The sequence below is a fragment of the Eschrichtius robustus genome, chromosome 20 (genome assembly GCF_028021215.1).
Source record: "Eschrichtius robustus isolate mEscRob2 chromosome 20, mEscRob2.pri, whole genome shotgun sequence".
NCBI classification, from domain to species: domain Eukaryota; kingdom Metazoa; phylum Chordata; class Mammalia; order Artiodactyla; family Eschrichtiidae; genus Eschrichtius; species Eschrichtius robustus.
Window position 1 is genome coordinate 45,286,811 of NC_090843.1, and position 18,609 is coordinate 45,305,419.

The 18,609-nt window shown below is 44.1% G+C and overlaps 1 protein-coding gene across 3 annotated transcripts in view; it reads left to right on the forward strand.

The window, feature by feature from the left end:
• Positions 1-1,053: 1,053 nt before the first annotated feature.
• DUSP14 (dual specificity phosphatase 14) overlaps positions 1,054-18,609 on the forward strand; it is a 28,005-nt gene continuing 10,449 nt past the window's right edge. The window contains exon 1 of one of the 3 annotated variants that reach the window (XM_068531416.1): positions 1,054-1,167. The gene's annotated coding sequence lies outside the window, so the exon portion shown is untranslated. Of the gene's footprint in view, positions 1,168-1,251; positions 1,727-2,827; positions 2,867-18,609 lie in introns of those variants that run through there. The other 2 variants (XM_068531417.1, XM_068531418.1) reach the window with 2 other exon arrangements.

The window sequence follows — 18,609 nt, forward strand, 5'->3', positions numbered from 1 at the left end:
AAAGCGCTGTTTTTACTTCTCTCACCAATCCTTCCCCCTAAAACTATGATTACTCGTTTGAGTGTTCAGCAGTTCTGATGCCAATGATTTACAACGGTGAGTAGCTGGGGCTGGTGAGCAAAGGGTTGGGCATGGAGTCGGGACTCTTAGGTGTCTGACTCACTGCAGAGCCTCAAGGAAGTTGTTTACAGGGCAAGATTGTGCTGAAAAAAGTCCGCTTTGCATCTACTCATGTTATAGATGGACAAACCTACATTTAAAAAGAGACCCTCAGAGTGACACAGCAAATAAGCCTTTCACGAATCCATGCGTTCAGCCTGGGCTCCGGAGACCCTACAGTTCTGCCTTGGAGGCACAGGCTGTGGACCTGGTGTTTTGAAACTCAGGTGGCACGTGTGATTTATGATGGTGCGTTGGCGGCAGAAGATGGCCGTATCTATAGCTACTTCTGAGTCTCAGATAACACAGCTTCCCACAGTCCTTAGAAACTGCCCATACCTGCCCAAGCAAAATTCATCCAACAGTTGCCATGAGATTTATTTCCCCTTCACTCTTTGGTCCCAGCTCCTGAGCTCTCCCTTGCAGGACCGAAGGTGGTGGTGGGGGGAGAGGTGGAGGTGAGTCACTAATTGCAGTCTTCACACCTTTTACATTTGTATTGTTTTCTTGCCTTTAATCCTCTCACATCCAGAAAGTACCCTAGTTCACCATCCCTGCACCCACGCCCAAACCCAGTTTGTAGGTAGACGCTGAAGTGGGGAAGGAGCGGAGGCGTATGTTGAGACACAGATGAGGACACAACAAAGGCCCCCTGAGCAGAGGTCTGCCGCGGCAGCTGTGGGGGTGCGAGCCGGGGGCGCGCTCCGGATGCCACACTCGGCGGCGGAGAGCACAGTGCGCACGCGCGCCGCCCGCAGCGCCGCGCTTCCCCCCCCCGCCCCCGGCTTGCCCCGCTACGCGCGGCGCGCCTCTAGAGCCGAGGCCCCGCCCCCGCCCCGAGCGCCCGCCCCGCCTGGGGAGAGGGCGGTGGGGCGCAGGGAGCGTGCGCGCGGCCCGCCCCGGGCGCGGGCGGAGGGGAGAAGGAGGGGCGCGCGCGCGGCGGCCAGCCCGCAGAAGCCGGGAGCAGCGCAGGAGGGAAGAGCGTCAGCCGCGAGCCCGGGCGAGCCGGTATGGGGCCCGCGGGCTCGGGCGGGGGGCAGCGGGAGGGCGGGACTTGGCACTGACCGGGCCCCGGGGCCCTGGCCGGACCGGTTGGCCGAGGGCCTGCGCGAACGTGGTCTCTGGAAACTTTGTGCCGGCGTCCCCCATCTGCTCCCGGGCGGTTCTCGCATCCTCTGGGCGGCGGGGAGAGGAGAGGCTCGGCGCCCAACGCAGCGCCCCCTCCTCACCGCCCGACCCCGCCTCGCGGGCCCTCGGCGCGCATCCCCCCCCCCCGCCACCCCGGCTGCTCCCCCACTGCGGCGACGCCTGGGCCGGGGTCCCAGCCCTCTGGTTCCTTCGCGAGCATCCTTTCTGTTCCCCTCCCCCTCCCTGACCCCTCTGCTCTGCGGTCCAGCCATGGCCTCTCTGCCTTCTCACCCCGTCGCCACCATTCGCCCGCTCCGAGCCACGGGAGCGTCGGCGGCTTTTTGCATCTTCCAAAGGTTTCTGGTGCGTTGGTAGAAGCAACTTGACTTTCAGCAATGCCAAGTATTCAACTTGAGTGTTTCTCTGCGGTGGTGGATTGGTGAGCACAGCGCTAACATGTCTTTTTGTTTCTCCTAAGTACCCTTGCTCCAAAGCGAAGTTGAGTAGTTGTCTGTGTGCAAGAGGAGTTGCATGCTGTATGTAGCTGCCTTAAGTGGATTGTGTAACTATATTTTATTTAGGTGGATGTTTCCAATGGTGCCAGCCAGTGTTATGGTAACTGGGCATCCCAGAGGCAAGGGAAGGAGGAGTGACTTAAAAATGCAGTTCTACTGTGCAGGGATTTTTTTTTTTTTTTTTTTTTAAGTGCCTTGTGCTTTTCATCCAGCAAGACCTCAGGGCGTTTAGCACATGTTAACTAGCTGTTCAGTGTAGTTTTATGAGAGCGGTAAGTAGAAAGCATTACGTCCCATTTTACGGATTTGAAGACGGAAGCAAAACGCCAAGTCCTGATTGTTTACTCACCTGAAAGGAATATGGACCAGAGTTCCTGGAATTCCTAGTCCATGAGGCCACTCAGAAAAGTCATGGAATGTTGAAATATACTCCCTGCGATTGTACAGATCAGTTGAAAGTCACAGGGTGGGGCTGCCAGCAGCTCCACGCTTGGGACTCAGCTCTGTCACAAAGTTAAGTGATACTGGACAAGTCACAGCTGCTCTCTGCGTGTTTCCTAGTCTTTAAAATGAGGGGAACAAAGGTGCTGTATTCTTTGCAAAGTTGTGTGAGTGTGTCTGGAAGCTCCACTTCCTTGAGCTGCATTTGGTGACTGTTAACTTGTTGTGGACTCTTAAAGGCCCCCATTCTCAGGTTCCCTTTAGAAATGCAGGGAAGGAGGAGCCCCCAGAATGAATAACCGCCTCGTCTTCACCAGAGGCACCTGAGAATTCACATCAGGGACAGGCTGAGGCAGGGACCCCGACGTGGGTGGGAGCAGAGGGTTGCCTGGTGGAGGAAGGAAGGAGCCCTGCACAGGCGGCTTGACACATGGGCCCTACTCCTGCCTCCAGCTCTGACTCATCTTCTGACGCTTGGGGGAGGAGAGGTAGATGCTTGATATTTTTGGCTTTCCCCCATAAAATGGGAGACAGTTTACTTCATTCGAAGGCTTTTTAACGTTAGTGTCCAACGTGTCTATGCTGAGTTCTTAGCTGAAATCTCTCACATTGGTTGAATGCAGGTATGATTTGTGTAATATTCTTTAATGCAGTGGTATAAATGTATATTCTTACCATAAAAAAATTGGCCAGGTGGGTAAGTACAGGAAATGCTTTAAAACTTTAGCATTTTAAAATGTTGCTCCTTAGGGAAGGAACTGTGTTTGGTAGATTCTTTAGCAATTGGGATTTTATTTTAAGGCGAGGTGGATTACAAATACTTTTTCCCAATACCAAGAATTAATCATTCTCTGGAAAAAAATTAAAACTTTACAGATAAGATTAAAGCCTTCTTTTGAGCATCTGTCCCAAAAGTAACTGCTGCGTATATCTTTATTGGTCTATGTGTATTCTTTTAGACTTTGCTAAGCATTTTCATAAATGTCTGTTTGCACAAAGTGATTTTTTTTTCTGGTTTGCATAGTCTGAAAACTTCTAGCTTTTTTCTTTTTTCCTGAGTGACTTTTTTAATTGAAATAAATTATTATAAAATTAACCAATCCTGTTTATAGAGACTGGGTTTCTGTCTAGAACAGGTAGCATGTGTTTTAAGTACAGCTGGTCGTAAAGTTTTATTAACCCTGATAGCATGGTAGTATTTCTCCAGACAATGGAGAAATGACCCCTTCTTAACTTCAAAACAGTTAAATCATTAAGATCCTTGGCGTTACTCTTGGTTGCAAATGAAAACTTCCCCATTAAAAAAAAAAAATCTACTGTGTTCATCTTTTCTTTGCTTGTGAGGAGGCATAAAAGGGAGTGGAAAGCAGAGAGAGTTGCTAAAGCAACAGCACCTAAGTATAAACTTACAGAGCAAATATTTAAGATGGTAGCTTTAGTTATGTATGAAAGCCTGACTGGGGTGAAGACAGAGAAAGGGAAATGTTAATGTGGGCACAGTTCAAATCAGTAATTTCAGAAGATAGGTGAGTTAAAACAAAATTCACGTCAAGAGTGTATGGGTTTCTGGTGGTCCAGTGGTTAGGACTCTTCGCTGCCGAGGGCTCGGGTTCGATCCCTGGTTGGGAAACTAAGATCCCACAAGCCGCGCAGCCCGGCCAAAAAAAAAAAAAGTGTTTATAGGTTTATAGTTTAGACATTTATTGAGACTTTTGCCATGCGAAAGGTTCAATGCTGACTATTGGGGTAGAAGGCAGATAAGGTCCCTGCCTCATGAAGCTGACAGGCCAGTAATGATATTCAGAGAGGAAGTGTTCTTTCCCCAGATAGGCCAGAATTGTAAGGGTTCTGAATTTCTGGAAACCAACATTGTATTTATTTAACTGTTTTTTATTGTGAATTATAACACACAGAAAAGGGTATAAAACATAAATGGATAACTTAATTATTTTAAAGAAAACAGCTGTAACCATCTTGCAGGTCAAGAAGTACCCTCTTCTCACTCTTTCCCAGTGACCACCTCTCTCCTTACCCCAGAGGTAACCCAGCCAGTAACTAGCGTCATTTTTGTGGAAGTCATTTCCTTTCTTTTCTACAGGTTTTATCACCTAAATACTAACCCTAAACAATATAGTTTCATTTTGCCTGTTTTTCACTTTTATGCAAATGGAATTAATGTAGGTATTCTTGTAAATGCATTTTTTGGGCGGGGGGGTCAACATCATATATATGTATATGTATGTAAGTGTGTGTATATATACATATATGTATATACACACATACATAATTTTTTAGTTCAAATTCTTGCAGCATTATAGTTTTTAAGATTCATCCATGTTGTTACCTGTGACTGTAATTAGTTCATATTTTTATGAATGTACCACAGGTTATCTATTTGTCTTCCACTGTTGATGGACATCTGGGTTGTTTCTGGCCCAGGGCAGTTATGAATACTGCTGGTCATAGATGTGCATATCCTCAGCTTTACTAGCTGATGCCTGTTTTCCAAAGTGGTTGTACCAATTCCTCCAGTGGTGTCAGCCTTGAACTTATAATCCACTGTACTTGCTGTTTAACCACAACATGTCTGGCTGTTTCTTGAATGAATGAATAAATTTCACCTAGGTGGCTTGATCCCTGGCCCTTCATGTGCCACTGTATTTTTATACACTTAAGTTTGTATGGTTTGGACTACATACCACCCAAAGCCAGAGATGGTTTTCCACTCTATGTGGCTGACAGGTACCCAATAGAATCCTTCCATTGATTTTATTTTTTTAAACAGATGTGTAGTTATAGGGAAATTTAAATATGCAAAATGAAGTATTAAAAATTAAAATGTCTAGTACCTAGAAGTTTTAAAGGTTTTGGAAGAATTTTACCTCTTGGGCCACCAGACGCCTTGATGTGGTGATTTGCATTGTGCTGGAGAATACTTGCCTTGCGCCCAGCTCTGAATGTGCAGGCCAGCAGTGCTGGCTTTAGTGTGTGATGTGTGCAGGAACCCAGGCCAGTACTTGTGAAAATACCCTCTTAAGGACCAGTACTCACATGCTTGTGTACACGTGCAGATCCCCTAGAGGCACCAGCACAGGAATTCCTTGGCAATTCCAAAGGAACCACAGCTTCTTTGCTACAGGAATAAATGCTTCTTTTACAATCTTTGAAGTGTCCTTTTCTCCAAGTCTTCCTTTATACTCGACAGTAGAAGTAGTACCGGGTTTGATAGAGAGTTCCTGCTTTCTGAGTAGACAGTTGCCAGGTTAACTTTAATTGCCTGTGTTTGGTGTTGCTAGCTGGATTTAAAGCTGGGGTGTGTGTGAGAGAGAGGGAGGGAGGGAGGGAAAGAGAGGGAAAGAGAAAGAGGAAGGGAGAGAGGATAGGGATGGGAAGGTCACGTCAGGACAGTTATTAAATTATTAAGTTCAGGTGTTTGTTGAGCATCTACTGTGCCTGGTGTTATCTGCTAACAGTCTCTTTCTATCCTAAGGGCAGAAATACAATTCTGTACGTTTAGAAAACACCTTTCAACTGTCATCATGGAATTATCTCTGAATAATAAGATAAACTAGCATCTGGAAAAAAAAAACACCCCTAAGTAGATCTTTTTCTTAGTTGGAGGGTTGGTAGAAGAACAGTAGTCCAAAGAATGTGAGATTTGTAATTCCTTTACATTTCTTCTGTAAGGCATCTTGGAAAATGGCTAAATTGCTCTATTTTCAGTCTTTACAAATCATGAATACTTTTTTATTCATATACTAAAGGTTTTTTTTTCAGATTCTCTAAAATAACCATAATTTAAAAAACTACATATGTATAAATTAGAAGTTTTTAAGAAAAGATACCCATAGTGGGAGGATGAAAAGTAGTGTCAGAACCTCTTAATCTGAGTGATGGGGGGAGAAATTTTGTGTTTCGTGATATCCTTTTCCAAAGGCTGTAATTTACGGAGGAGCTTTGTTTTCCATCTGTTGCAGGGAAGAGCGGGGAGCCCTGGTGCCAAGGGCCGTGTCCTGTTACGTGCAGCCCATGGCCCTCCCCGCTCACCTCAGCACTTCCCATTCTTGCTTTTACCCTGACAGAGAGTAACCTCCTATCCAGTTTGGTCAGCTTTACCCTGCCATCTGGAGGTCTCAGTGGACAAAAAGGCCCTTCTGAAATTTATATGCAACTGCTGGGCTTACTGGTGCCTTGTCCCAGAACAGTTTCAGCATCAGTGGAGCATGGCAGACCTTTGTGACTCCTTAGGTCTTTGAGTTTGTAGAGCCACAGGAGAAAACTCTTCAACAAGAGGGTGTTGCTTCTGTTAACTAGTAAACAGTGATGTGGCAGATAGAGCACCACCAGAGCCTTCTGACCAGCAGCGTAGTGATTCTCATGCAGGATTCTCATGCAGGGTCCTTAGAACCACTTGGAAAAATATTCCTTTGCCATATACTAAGATGGCTTTATAACATAATTTCAACTAGGGGTTGGCAAATGTTTTTCTTTGAAGGGTCAGGTAGTAAATATTTTAGGCTTGTGGGCCATACAGTTTTTTTTTTTTTTTTTTTTTTAACTTATTTTATTTTTGGCTGCATTGGGTCTTCATTGCTGCACGCGGGCTTTTCTCTGGTTGCGGTGAGTGGGGGCTACTCTTCGTTGCGGTGCGTGGACTTCTCATTGTGGTGGCTTCTTGTTGGGAGCACGGGCTCTAGGCGCGCAGGCTTCAGTAGTTGTGGCACGCGGGCTCAGTAGTTGTGGCTCGTGGGCTCTAGAGCACAGGCTCAGTAGTTGTGGCACACGGGCTTAGTCGCTCCACGGCAGGTGGGATCTTCCCGGACCAGGGCTCGAACCCGTGTCTCCTGCATCGGCAGGCGGATTCTTAACCACTGTGCCACCAGGGAAGTCCACAGTTTCTGTTGCAGCTATTTAACTTGCCTTTTTAAGCTTGCCTTTGTAGCATGAAAATGCCACAGTTAATATGTAACAAATGAGCATGGCTGTGCTCCAGTAAAACTTCATTTATGAACACTGAAATTTTAATCTCATACAATTTTTATGTGCCATGAAATAGTGTTCTTCTTTTGAATTCTCTTTTAACCATTTAAAAATGTATAAACCATTCTTATCTCATGGGCTGTACAGAAACAGGTGGCCGAGCAGACATGGCCCGCCTGCCATAGTTTGTCGGCCCCTGATTTGAACAAGAGTAGAATGAGGTTCAGAGACCACTGCATTCTCGTTTAGTGTAAGACTAGTAATTAGTAGTATAATCTACAAAGAACTATGTATATTATCTTTTTGTATAAGACTATTTCTTTAGGAGACAATTAAAGCCAAGGGAATCACTTCAGGAGCCTATGTTCCTTGACTCCTATTTAGCTAAAAACTTGGTTCCTTCCTTTGCTCCAGGGAGGCTCAAATACACCCAGTTGCCCTCAAAATTCGGGAGGCCTGCTGTCCCTCAGCAAGGATAAGGGTACGGAGCATCCAGCTAATGCAAGAGACTTACCTGGTTATCTTATTCTGCTCAGACACTCTCATAGATAATTACAGATGCCTTTGGTTTATAAAGAAAAATGGGAAGTTAATTCATCAGCAGCTTACAAATGAAGTTAATTTGGTATAAAAGCACCGAAAATGTGGAAGCGGACCGGAGGTATGATATAGAAGTCCCCGCAGGGAGGAAGTTGAGGCTCATTGCTTGACTTCTAAAAATGTTCATCTATCTAGTGAGACATCAAATGGTTAGATGATCAAAGAGCGTTCAACTGTTCACCATTGAGCTCTTAGTCCTGTGAACTTTATTCTAATTTATAAATTCGTTTTTGTCTCCCTTAAAGTAATAATGAACTTCTAAGGACTGAGATCTTATTTATGAAAGGACCTGAGATTTCATGATTCTGCTTTTCAGAGGGCAGTAGTGACTTTCGCAATTTTGAGGCAAACTTATACGTGCCTTGGGTTTACTTGCTGACGTGATTTTTTTAAGTACTCTGGGTCTAGATGTTCTGACTTATACAAATCAAAGTTCACCACTTAACCAGGAGTCTATGATTCATGTTTAATTTTTACCACTTACTCTTTGAAGATTTAAAAGTATTATTTGTATAGGCTGTGGCACAAATTGGTTTCCACTTATCACCAAACAAGCTTAAATGTGATTGTGGAATTTTGCAAGCATTTTCTGGGTTCAGGATGATCAGATTTTTCACACCCAAAGACCATCTCATACGACTTAGCAGTTTAGGATTTTTTAGATGAATATCCAGATTATAGATAAAGTATAGTCAGACTAAATTTATGTTCCTTAATCTCTTTCTCTTCAGTTTTTATTTTCTTCCCCAGTGAAGTGTACATTTTGGTAGTCTTTAGATCAGTAGATCTGTTGTGGTCAGATTGTATGACTAATCAACAAATGGTCAACTCATGGAGAAGGGGTTCTGGTCCCAGTGGGGTTACTCATTTTCTGTGTAGAGTCTGGAAAAACCTCTTAACCTCCATTTACCTCTGATTCCTCATCTGGGGAATTAGCAGAATGATGCTAATCTGTGAGAGGCTGAACATGCTCGTGTGGCTTAAACAAAACAGGCGCTCGAGTTTGCTTCAGCAAGTCCAGTGGGACAGACCGAGGCGGATTAATGTGAGCTGTGCTTCTCACCCTTTAATGTGTATACAGATCACCTGGGATCTTGTTAAGCTGTGGTGTCTGATTCTGTAGGTCTGGGATGGGGCCTGAGATTCTGCATTTCATTCAAGCTCCAGGTTGATGCTGCTGGGCCTTGGACCACACTTTGTGAGTAGTGAGGGGCTATAGAAAAGGGCTAGTGTTCTTCATTTGGAATCTCAAAAATAAGGAGGCTCTTGCAAGGCAAGAATGGCAGCATGTTTTAAATGGATTGGAGAAAAAGCATGATAGCGTAATCTATGAGACACTTCCCCAAGAAACAAACAACTCAGGTTTTCAGCACCACTGTTTTTTTTGTTGTTTTTTTAACATCTTTATCGGAGTATAATTGTTTTACAATGGTGTGTTAGTTTCTGCTTTATAACAAAGTGAATCAGTTATACATATACATATGTGCCCATATCTCTTGCATCTCCCTCCCTCCCACCCTCCCTATCCCACCCCTCTAGGTGGTCACAAAGCACCGAGCTGATCTGCCTGTGCTATGCGGCTGCTTCCCACTAGCTATCTATTTTACATTTGGTAGTGTATATATGTCCATGCCACTCTCTCACCCTGTCACATCTTACCCTTCCCCCTCCCCATATCCTCAAGTCCATTCTCTAGTAGGTCTGTCTTTATTCCCGTCTTGCCACTAGGTTCTTCAGGACCTTTTTTTTTTTTTCTCCTTAGATTCCATATATATGTGTTAGCATACTGTATTTGTTTTTCTCTTTCTGACTTACTTCACTCTGTGTGACAGACTCTAACTCCATCCACCTCACTACAAATACCTCCATTTCGTTTCTTTTTATGGCTGAGTAATATTCCATTGTATACATGTGCCACATCTTTTTTATCCATTCATCCTATGGTGGACACTTAGGTTGCTTCCATGCCACTGACTGTTTTACTTTGTCTTGACCCTGTGCCTTCTCTGCATTACTGCAGCACCTGCTGTTTGCACCACTCATTTGATTCGCTTATTGTTAGTCTGTCTATAATTGTTATTCATCTGTTTTATTCATTTTAAAAAATATTTATTTATTTATTTTTGGCTGCGTTGGGTCTTCGTTGCTGTGCACGGGCTTTCTCTAGTTGCGGTGAGCGGGGGCTACTCTGTTGTGGTGCACGGGCTTCTCATTGCGGTGGCTTCTCTTTGTTGAAGAGGACAGGCTCTAGGCATGCGGGCTTCAGTAGTTGTGGTGTGCAGGCTTCAGTAGTTGTGGCACGCAGGCTCAGTAGTTGTGGCTTGTGTGCTCTAGAGCACAGGCTCAGCAGTTGTGATGCATGGGCTTAGTTGCTTCACGGCATGTGGGATCTTCCCAGACCAGGGCTTGAACCCGTGTCCCCTGCATTGGCAGGCACATTCTTAACCACTGCGGCACCAGGGAAGTCCTCATCTGTTTTATATGTGTATCTTGTGTCGTTTCTTGAAGATGATAAAATCCTAGCACAGGGTGATGTCTTCTGTTACTTTATATCCCTGTTCTAGTGACTATTGCTGCATAGCACACCATTCCAAAACTCAGTGGTATAAAAATCATTTTTATTCTTGACCTACAGGAATCTGTGTGTTTGCTCAGAGATTCCCGTAGGTCAAGAATTTGGACCTCATGTAGTGGGGACAACTTGTCTTTGCTCCACAGTGTCTGGGGGTGACTTAATGGCTGGGAGCTAGAAACACTGAAGTGTCTTGACTCACATATTTAGTAGTTGATCCTGGCTATCAGCTGGGATCTCCGGTGGGCTGCTGGCTGTAACACCCACATATGACCTCTCCACATGGTGACTCTGCCCGGCTTCTTTGGGCTGCCTCACAGCATGGCAGCTGGGTTCCAAGAGCAAGTCTCAAGAGACTAGGGAGAGGCGTTTGACATGTTTATGATCTAGCCTCTGAAGCGTCATTTCTCCTGTTCTCTTTTGGTTGAGTTGGTCACGTTGTAAGAAGGTCATGGGGGATGCAGGGTATTGTTATGGTCATTTTTTGCCAGTACATTCTGCCACAGTCCCCAACAGCACTTAGAATAGTGTTGAACACGTGGCATGAACTCAGTAAATGCCGTTGTGTGAATGAGTGACAAGTAACTTAAACACCAAGATGGATGAGGACCAGATTAAAAAACTCAGTTCCAAATGTAAACAGATTGCCCCCTGATACCCAAATAAATACATACGTTCACCTTTTATAGATAGTTATTTATAGTCTCTTCTATTTATTCTGTTTCCAGCACGAGAATCTATGAATTTATCGTATGGAACTAAACTTCTAAAGAATGTGCATCTCTGTCACTATTAGCATGCTTTTTTTCCTTGCTCTCATCAAGTGGACTCTGTGTCCTCCTTTGGACTGTGGTATATTCTCCATCCAGCAGCTGGCTAGTGTCTTAAAATGATCAGCCTTTGTTAGGCTCAGTTCATGGGCTGGTGGTCCACATGAGGATATCGAGATGTCAGCCAGGTCACGACTACACAGGCAGTTGCTCTACAGCTACACACTGGGGGAATATCTGTGGCCAAACTAAAATGGTGATTCTCAGATTCTTTAGTTCTATGTGTATTATGTGTATTTATCCTCTTTCCAGCCATCTTATCAGTGAAATTATATGGTGGGAAAAGCAAAACAACCCCTCCTCCAAATGTAAGATGGTGAGGTGTTTCAGCAAATTACTAAAGCTTTTCAGATAACTGAGAACAATTTGTGAATATCTTTTATTTCATTTTATTTTAACATGAATATAACTCAATACTTGAATTCTATTCTTAATTTTTTTTTAAATAAATTTATTTTATTTTATTTATTTTTGGCTGCATTGGGTCTTCGTTGCTGCGTGCAGGCTTTCTCTAGTTGTGGGGAGGGGGGCTACTCTTCGTTGCAGTGCGCGGGCTTCTCTTTGCGGTGGCTTCTCGTTGTGGAGCAAGGGCTCTAGGCGCGCGGGCTTCAGTAGTTGTGGCACATGGGCTCAGTAGTTGTGGCTTGCGGGCTCTAGAGTGCAGGCTCAGTAATTGTGGCACATGGGCTTAGTTGCTCCGCGGTATGTGGGATCTTCTTGGACCAGGGCTCGAACCTGTGTCCCCTGCATTGGCAGGCAGATTCTTAACCACTGCACCACCAGGGAAGTCCCTATTCTTAATGTTTTATCAGAAAGTTTTTTCCCTTGAATTTTGCCACACTGATTTTTATTTGTAAGAGTATTTTAACTTCTTTCCCCATTGGAACACATTTCTGATTTAATAACAAAACGTAATGAGAAAAGTAGTATTTATTTACAACAATGTAGGCTAAAATGCCTCTATTTTATTTTTATTTATTATTTTTTAAATGAATTTATTTAATTTATTTTTGGCTGCGTTGGGTCTTTGTTGCTGCGCGTGGGCTTTCTCTAGTTGCAGCGAGTGGGGGCTACTCTTCGTTGTGGTGCGCGGGCTTCTCATTGCAGTGTTTTCTCTTGTGGAGCATGGGCTCTAGGCGTGCGAGCTTCAGTAGTTGTGGCACGCGGGCTCAGTAGTTGTGGCTCGCAGGCTCCAGAGTGCAGGCTCAATAGTTGTGGACCAGGGCCGAACCCGTGTCCTCTGCATTGGCAGGCAGATTCTTAACCACTGCACCACCAGGGAAGCCCACCTCTCTTTTAAAAAGGGTGACTTTAAGAGTTTTTTTTTTTTTTTTTAAAGAACTAGATAAACATTTACTTTAATGGAAGAAGAAAATGGTGATTACGTAGGCTTTTCATGTATTAAAAAATAAAAACAACGTAGGCCTCCAGTATATACTGCAAACCTCTGAAATCCCTAAAGCTGAAAATATCTTAGATCATTTTACATGGTCATCTCTAGCACCACTGTGGCCATTTTTCTGCTTATTCAACATGAGGAGAAAAAGCAGTAGATAGAATTTCAGTTCTTTAACTCCTGATTCTAGTGATTTTTGTTATTAAAAAAAAAAAAAAAAAGTAGCTTCTGTGGCAGTGGGATGGGTGCTCTGAATAGACTGTGACTCCAGGTAGCAATTCTGCACCTGCTGCCGGTATAGACGCAGGTGCCACATTCCAGGAGCTCTCCAGTGCAGGGAGCAGGCAGTTGTTAATAGCTTATGCATTATTGAGATTACAGGCCCACTGGGTAGACACTAATTCTGCATTTTATTTAGCACTTAGCACTTTGATGTTCGTTATTCAAAGAGACCAGCATCATCCCTGACATTTCTTATAACTTGTTAAAAAAAACCCAAAAAACAAAAAACACCTCTCTGGGGTTGGTTTAGAACACCTCCTCTTTTTTGTCTTTCACCTCACACCACCCCCATTCCCCTGGCCAGGAAAGCATTTTTCCCTCCAAGAAGTAAATGCAGCTGCCAGAGCAACTTGGGAGGGCTGAGTTGAGCACCATGGACAGCGACATGGACATTCCTTGGTGTTCTCTCTGGTCATCCTTGTCCCGGAGACCAGTGTGCTGCAGTGGGAGTGGTGCTGTCACTCAGAGGGCATCTTGCAATCATTGATCCCTCAAACATGGTCAGTCTTTTTTTTTTTTTTTTTTTTTTAAATAAATAAATAAATAAATTTATTTATTTTTGGCTGCATTGGGTCTTCATTGCTGTGTGTGGGCTTTCTCTAGTTGCGGCGAGCGGGGGCTACTCTTCGTTGCGGTGTGCGGGCTTCTCATTGTCGTGGCTTCTCTTGTTGTGGAGCACGGGCTCTAGTCGCGCAGGCTTCAGTAGTTGTGGCACGTGGGCTCAGTAGTTGTGGCTTGCGGGCTCTAGAGCTCAGGCTCAGTAGTTATGGCGCACGGGCTTAGTTGTTCCGCGGCATGTGGGATCTTCCCGGGCCAGGGCTCGAACCTGTGTCCCTTGCGTTGGCAGGCAGATTCTTAACCACTGCACCACCAAGGAAGCCCATGGTCAGTCTTTTACTCTCCTAATAGATATCCTTCTCTGTTTTCCTGTACACATTCACTAAGTTGATTTTGACACACATGTGATGTAATATGCATGTTTTCTTTTATTCATTATGATCAGAATCTGCTAATCTTAGAAATGAAGCAAACTAGGGCTTCTTGTTGTGCCTACTCTGGGACTGCTCCTTGCTGAGGTCCCTCTGCTATCAGGAGAGCGTTCTGAGTCCTGAAAGGTGTACCTGTCTGTGGCAGTATTTCCCTCTTCTGGGCAATAGGAGAAACTGGAGCAGCCCATTTGGGGTCAGTCTTCTCTGTGTGTAGCATTTGAACATGTCCTCCTTAGGCAGATCTAAGGCCCGTCATGCACTGAAGGTGCTGGTGGTGTGGGAGTCCTGTAGGGCAGGTAGTGAGGCTGCAGCCACCCCCGCACAGGCACAGGGAAGCGCTGTGTGGGCTTGAGCAAGGGATCCAGACACCTTGGATCTTTTCTTGGCTCTGTGACTTGTCTTCTCCAAGTTGAAATCATCTCACTCTTTCTGAACCTTGTATTTTTCGATCTGTAAAAGGGGTCGGGAGTGTTGGTCAGAGGAGCATCTGGATATCTGTGCCCTCTGAGTGTTCTCTGGCAGAAGTTGTTTTTCTAAACCTTAGACTCAGCTTTGGCATTTTAAGCAGGTTTTTGGCACGAGACTGGCTAGCAGCAGCAGGGAGGGAGCATCATGTCTGTCTCACTTGGATTCTGCCCTGAGGACTCACAATCTGCGTTCTTTTCCCTGCAGCGCCAAGCACCCTACCACTGCCCGACGAATGGGAGTTAACTGAGTAAGCTAGGCTTTCAGCCCACCCATCACTTACCCATGACCCTTGATGAAGACCTTTCTGCTGAAAAGGCCAGTGAGCCTGGGACACAGGCCTCAGGAGGGCAAGTGGCTTTCCCAAAATGATAATTATTTGGGAGACCACAAGACTGAGTCTCTCTTAGTTAGACAGTAACTAGATAACCTGGTTGGAAATTTGATTAGCATCTTCCACACTGAGGATGGAGTTTTCACCAGCAGTTCAAAAGCCTAACTTTGTGTGTTTATTACCACGGTGACTTTGCTTTTTAAACTATTAGGATTCTGCCAGGGAAAGACTTGGAAGTGGCATGAGACTGCGCTGTGCTGCAGGACAGGCTGTTCTTTTTTTTTAAAATTAATTAATTAATTAATTTATGGCTGTGTTGGGTCTTCGTTTCTGTGCGAGGGCTTTCTCTAGTTGTGGCAAGTGGGGGCCACTCTTCATCGCGGTGCGCGGGCCTCTCACTATCGCGGCCTCTCTTGTTGCGGAGCACAGGCTCCAGACGCGCAGGCTCAGTAGTTGTGGCTCACGGGCCTAGTTGCTCCGCGGCATGTGGGATCTTCCGAGACCAGGGCTCGAACCCGTGTTCCCTGCACTGGCAGGCAGATTCTCAACCACTGCGCCATCAGGGAAGCCCCAGGCTGTTCTTATAAAGTTCTGCCCGTTTCCATGCATATCTGACCCTCACATCCGCACACATTTCCTTATGCGACTACTTCCTTGTTCGTCTTCATGATGCAATTTCACCTGTATATGTCTGTGTACCTCTGTATCATTGGTCAGCAGATGTGGTCCCCAAACGAGGGGTGGTAAGCTTGGGCGAGGCAGCTCCCTTCAGGCAAGGGCGGTTTCTGGGGAGAGACTTGTGATCCGTCGGCACCTGCATTCTGAGAGCCTCAGTCTTGAAGGGGAATCTGGGTGGCACACCACAGCATCCACCTCTGCAGCGGTTCTCAAAGTGTGTCCTCTGGCCAGCAGCATCAGCGTCACCTGGGAAATAAGTGCCAGCTCTAGAGCCCCTCTCCAGAACTACTAAATCAGAAACTCTGGGGGCGGGGCTTAGCAGTCTGTGTTTTAACAAGCCCTCCAGGTGATTCTGATGCATGCCAAGTGTGAGAACCACTGCAGTATAAAGCTGGAATTATTTTAATCTTTTAAATTGAGGTATAATTGATATAGAACGTTGTGTCAGTTTCAGGTGTACAACATGATTCGATATTTGTGTATATTGCAAAATGATCACCATGGTAAGTCTAGTTAACATCTGTCACCATACATAGTTAACAAAATTTTTTCTTCCTGTGATGAGAACTTTTAAGATTAAGTTGCTCTCTTAGCAACTTTCAAATATGCAGTACAGTATTAACTATAGTCACCATGCTGTACATCACATCCTCATGACTTACTTTATAACTGGAAGTTTGTATCTTTTAACCTCCTTCACCCATTTAGCCCCCACCTCTGACAGCCAACAGTCTGTTCTCTGTATCTATGAGCTCTTTTTTTTTTTTTAAAGATTCCATGTATAACTGATGCTATACAGTATTTGTCTTTCTCTGACTTACTTCACTTAGCATAATGCTCTCAAGATCTATCTGTGTTGTTGTAAATGGCAAGATTTCCTTCTTTTTTATGGCTGATTAATATTCCATGGTGTGTGTGTGTGTGTATATATATATATATATATATATATATATATATATATACACATCACATTTTCTTTATCCGTTCATCCATCCATGGACACTTAGGTTGTTTCCATGTCTTGGCAGTGAACATGGGGGTGCATATGTCTTCTTGAGTTAGTGTTTTCATTTTTGTTGGATAAATACCCAGAAATGGAATTGCTAGATCATATGGTAATTCTATTTTTAACTTTTCAAGGACTCTCCATACTGTTTTCTGTAGTGGCTGCACCAATTTACATTCCCATAAACAGTGCACAAGAGTTCCTTTTTCTCCACATCCTTGCTAACACCTGTTATTTCTTGTCTTTTCGATAATAGCCATTATAACAGGTGTGAAGTGATATCTCATTGTGGTTTTGATTTGCATTTCCCTGATGATTAGTGATGTTGAATACCTTTTCATGTACCTGTTGACCATCTGTATTTCTTCTTTGGGAAAATGTCTATTCAGATCCTCTGTGCATTTTTTTTTTTAAATTTTATTTATGTATGTATGTATGTATGTATGTATTTATGGCTGGGTTGGGTCTTCGTTTCTGTGGGAGGGCTTTCTCCATTTGCGGCGAGCGGGGGCCACTCTTCATCGTGGTGCGCGGGCCTCTCACTATCGCGGCCTCTCTTGTTGCGGAGCACAGGCTCCAGACGCGCAGGCTCAGTAATTGTGGCTCACGGGCCTAGTTGCTCCGCGGCGTGTGGGATCTTCCCAGACCAGGGCTCGAACCCGTGTCCCCTGCATTGGCAGGCAGGTTCTCAACCACTGCGCCACCAGGGAAGCCCCCCTCTGCCCATTTTTAAATCAGATCGTTTGGGGGTTTTTTTTGCTTTCGAATTATACACACTGTTTATGTATTTTGGATATTAACCCCTATTGTTCATATCATTTGCAAATATTTTCTCCCATTCCATAGGTTGTCTTTTCATTTGTTTAGTTTCCTAAACAAAAGCAAAAGCTTTTTAGTTTGATTTAGTCCTACTTTTTTATTTTTGCTTTGTTGCCGAATCCAAAAAATCATCACCAAGACCAGTGTCAAGGAGCTTAATCACCTCCTATGTTTTTTATGGAGTGGTGTTTTTTCTTTTTCTTTCTTTCTCTCTTTTATTTATTTATTTTTGGCTGTGTTGGGTCTTTGTTTCTGTACGAGGGCTTTCTCTGGTTGTGGCAAGCGGGGGCCACTCTTCATCATGGTGCGCGGGCCTCTCACTATTGCGGCCTCTCTTGTTGTGGAGCACAGGCTTCAGACGCGCAGGCTCAGTAGTTGTGGCTCACGGGCCTAGTTGCTCCGCGGCATGTGAGATCTTCCCAGACCAGGGCTCGAACCCATGTCCCCTGCATTGGCAGGCAGATTCTCAACCACTGTGCCGCCAGGGAAGCCCCAATCACATCCTATGTTTTATTCTAGGAGTTTTATGGTTTCAGGTCTTAACATTTAACTCTTTAATACACTTTGAGTTATTTTTTTTTGTATGGTATAAGATAATGGTCCAGTTTCATTCTTTTGTGGTGTTCAGTTTTCCCAACACCATTTATTGAAGAAGCTGTCCTTTCCCCATTGTATATTCTTGGTTCCTTTGTTGTAAATTAATTGACCATATACACATGGGTTTATTTCTGGGTTCTATTCCGTTTCATTGATCTATGTGTTTTTATTGCTGATGCCATACTGTTTTGATTACTATAGCTTTGTATTATAGTTTGAAATCAGGGTGTGTGATGCCTCCCAGCTTTGTTCTTTTTTCTCAAGATTGCTTTGGCTATTCAGGGACTTTTTGTTTCCATACAAATTTTATGATTGTTTATTTCTGCGAAAATGCCATTTGATAGGCATTTGCTAATTTTGATAGAAAGTTGATAGGGATTGCACAGAATCTGTAGATTGCTTTGGGTAGTATGGACATTGTAACAATATTAATCCAGTTCATGAGCACCAAATATATCTTTCTATTTATTTGTGCGTTCTTCAGTTTCTTTTATAAATGTCTTACAGTTTTCAGTATACAGGTCTTTCACTTCCTTGGTCAAATTTATTCCTTAAATATTTTATTTTTCCTGATGCAGTTTTAAATGGAATTGTTTTCTTAATTTCTCTTTCTGATAGTTCATTATTAGTCTATAGAAATGCAACAGATTTCTGTATACTGATTTTGTATACTACTTTACTGAATTCATTGATTAGTTCTTTTTTTGTGTGTGTCCAGTCTTTAGGATTTTCTATATATAATATGTCATCTGCAAATAGTGACAGTTTTACTTCTTCCTTTCTGATCTTAATGCTTTTTTATTTCTTTTTCTTGCCTA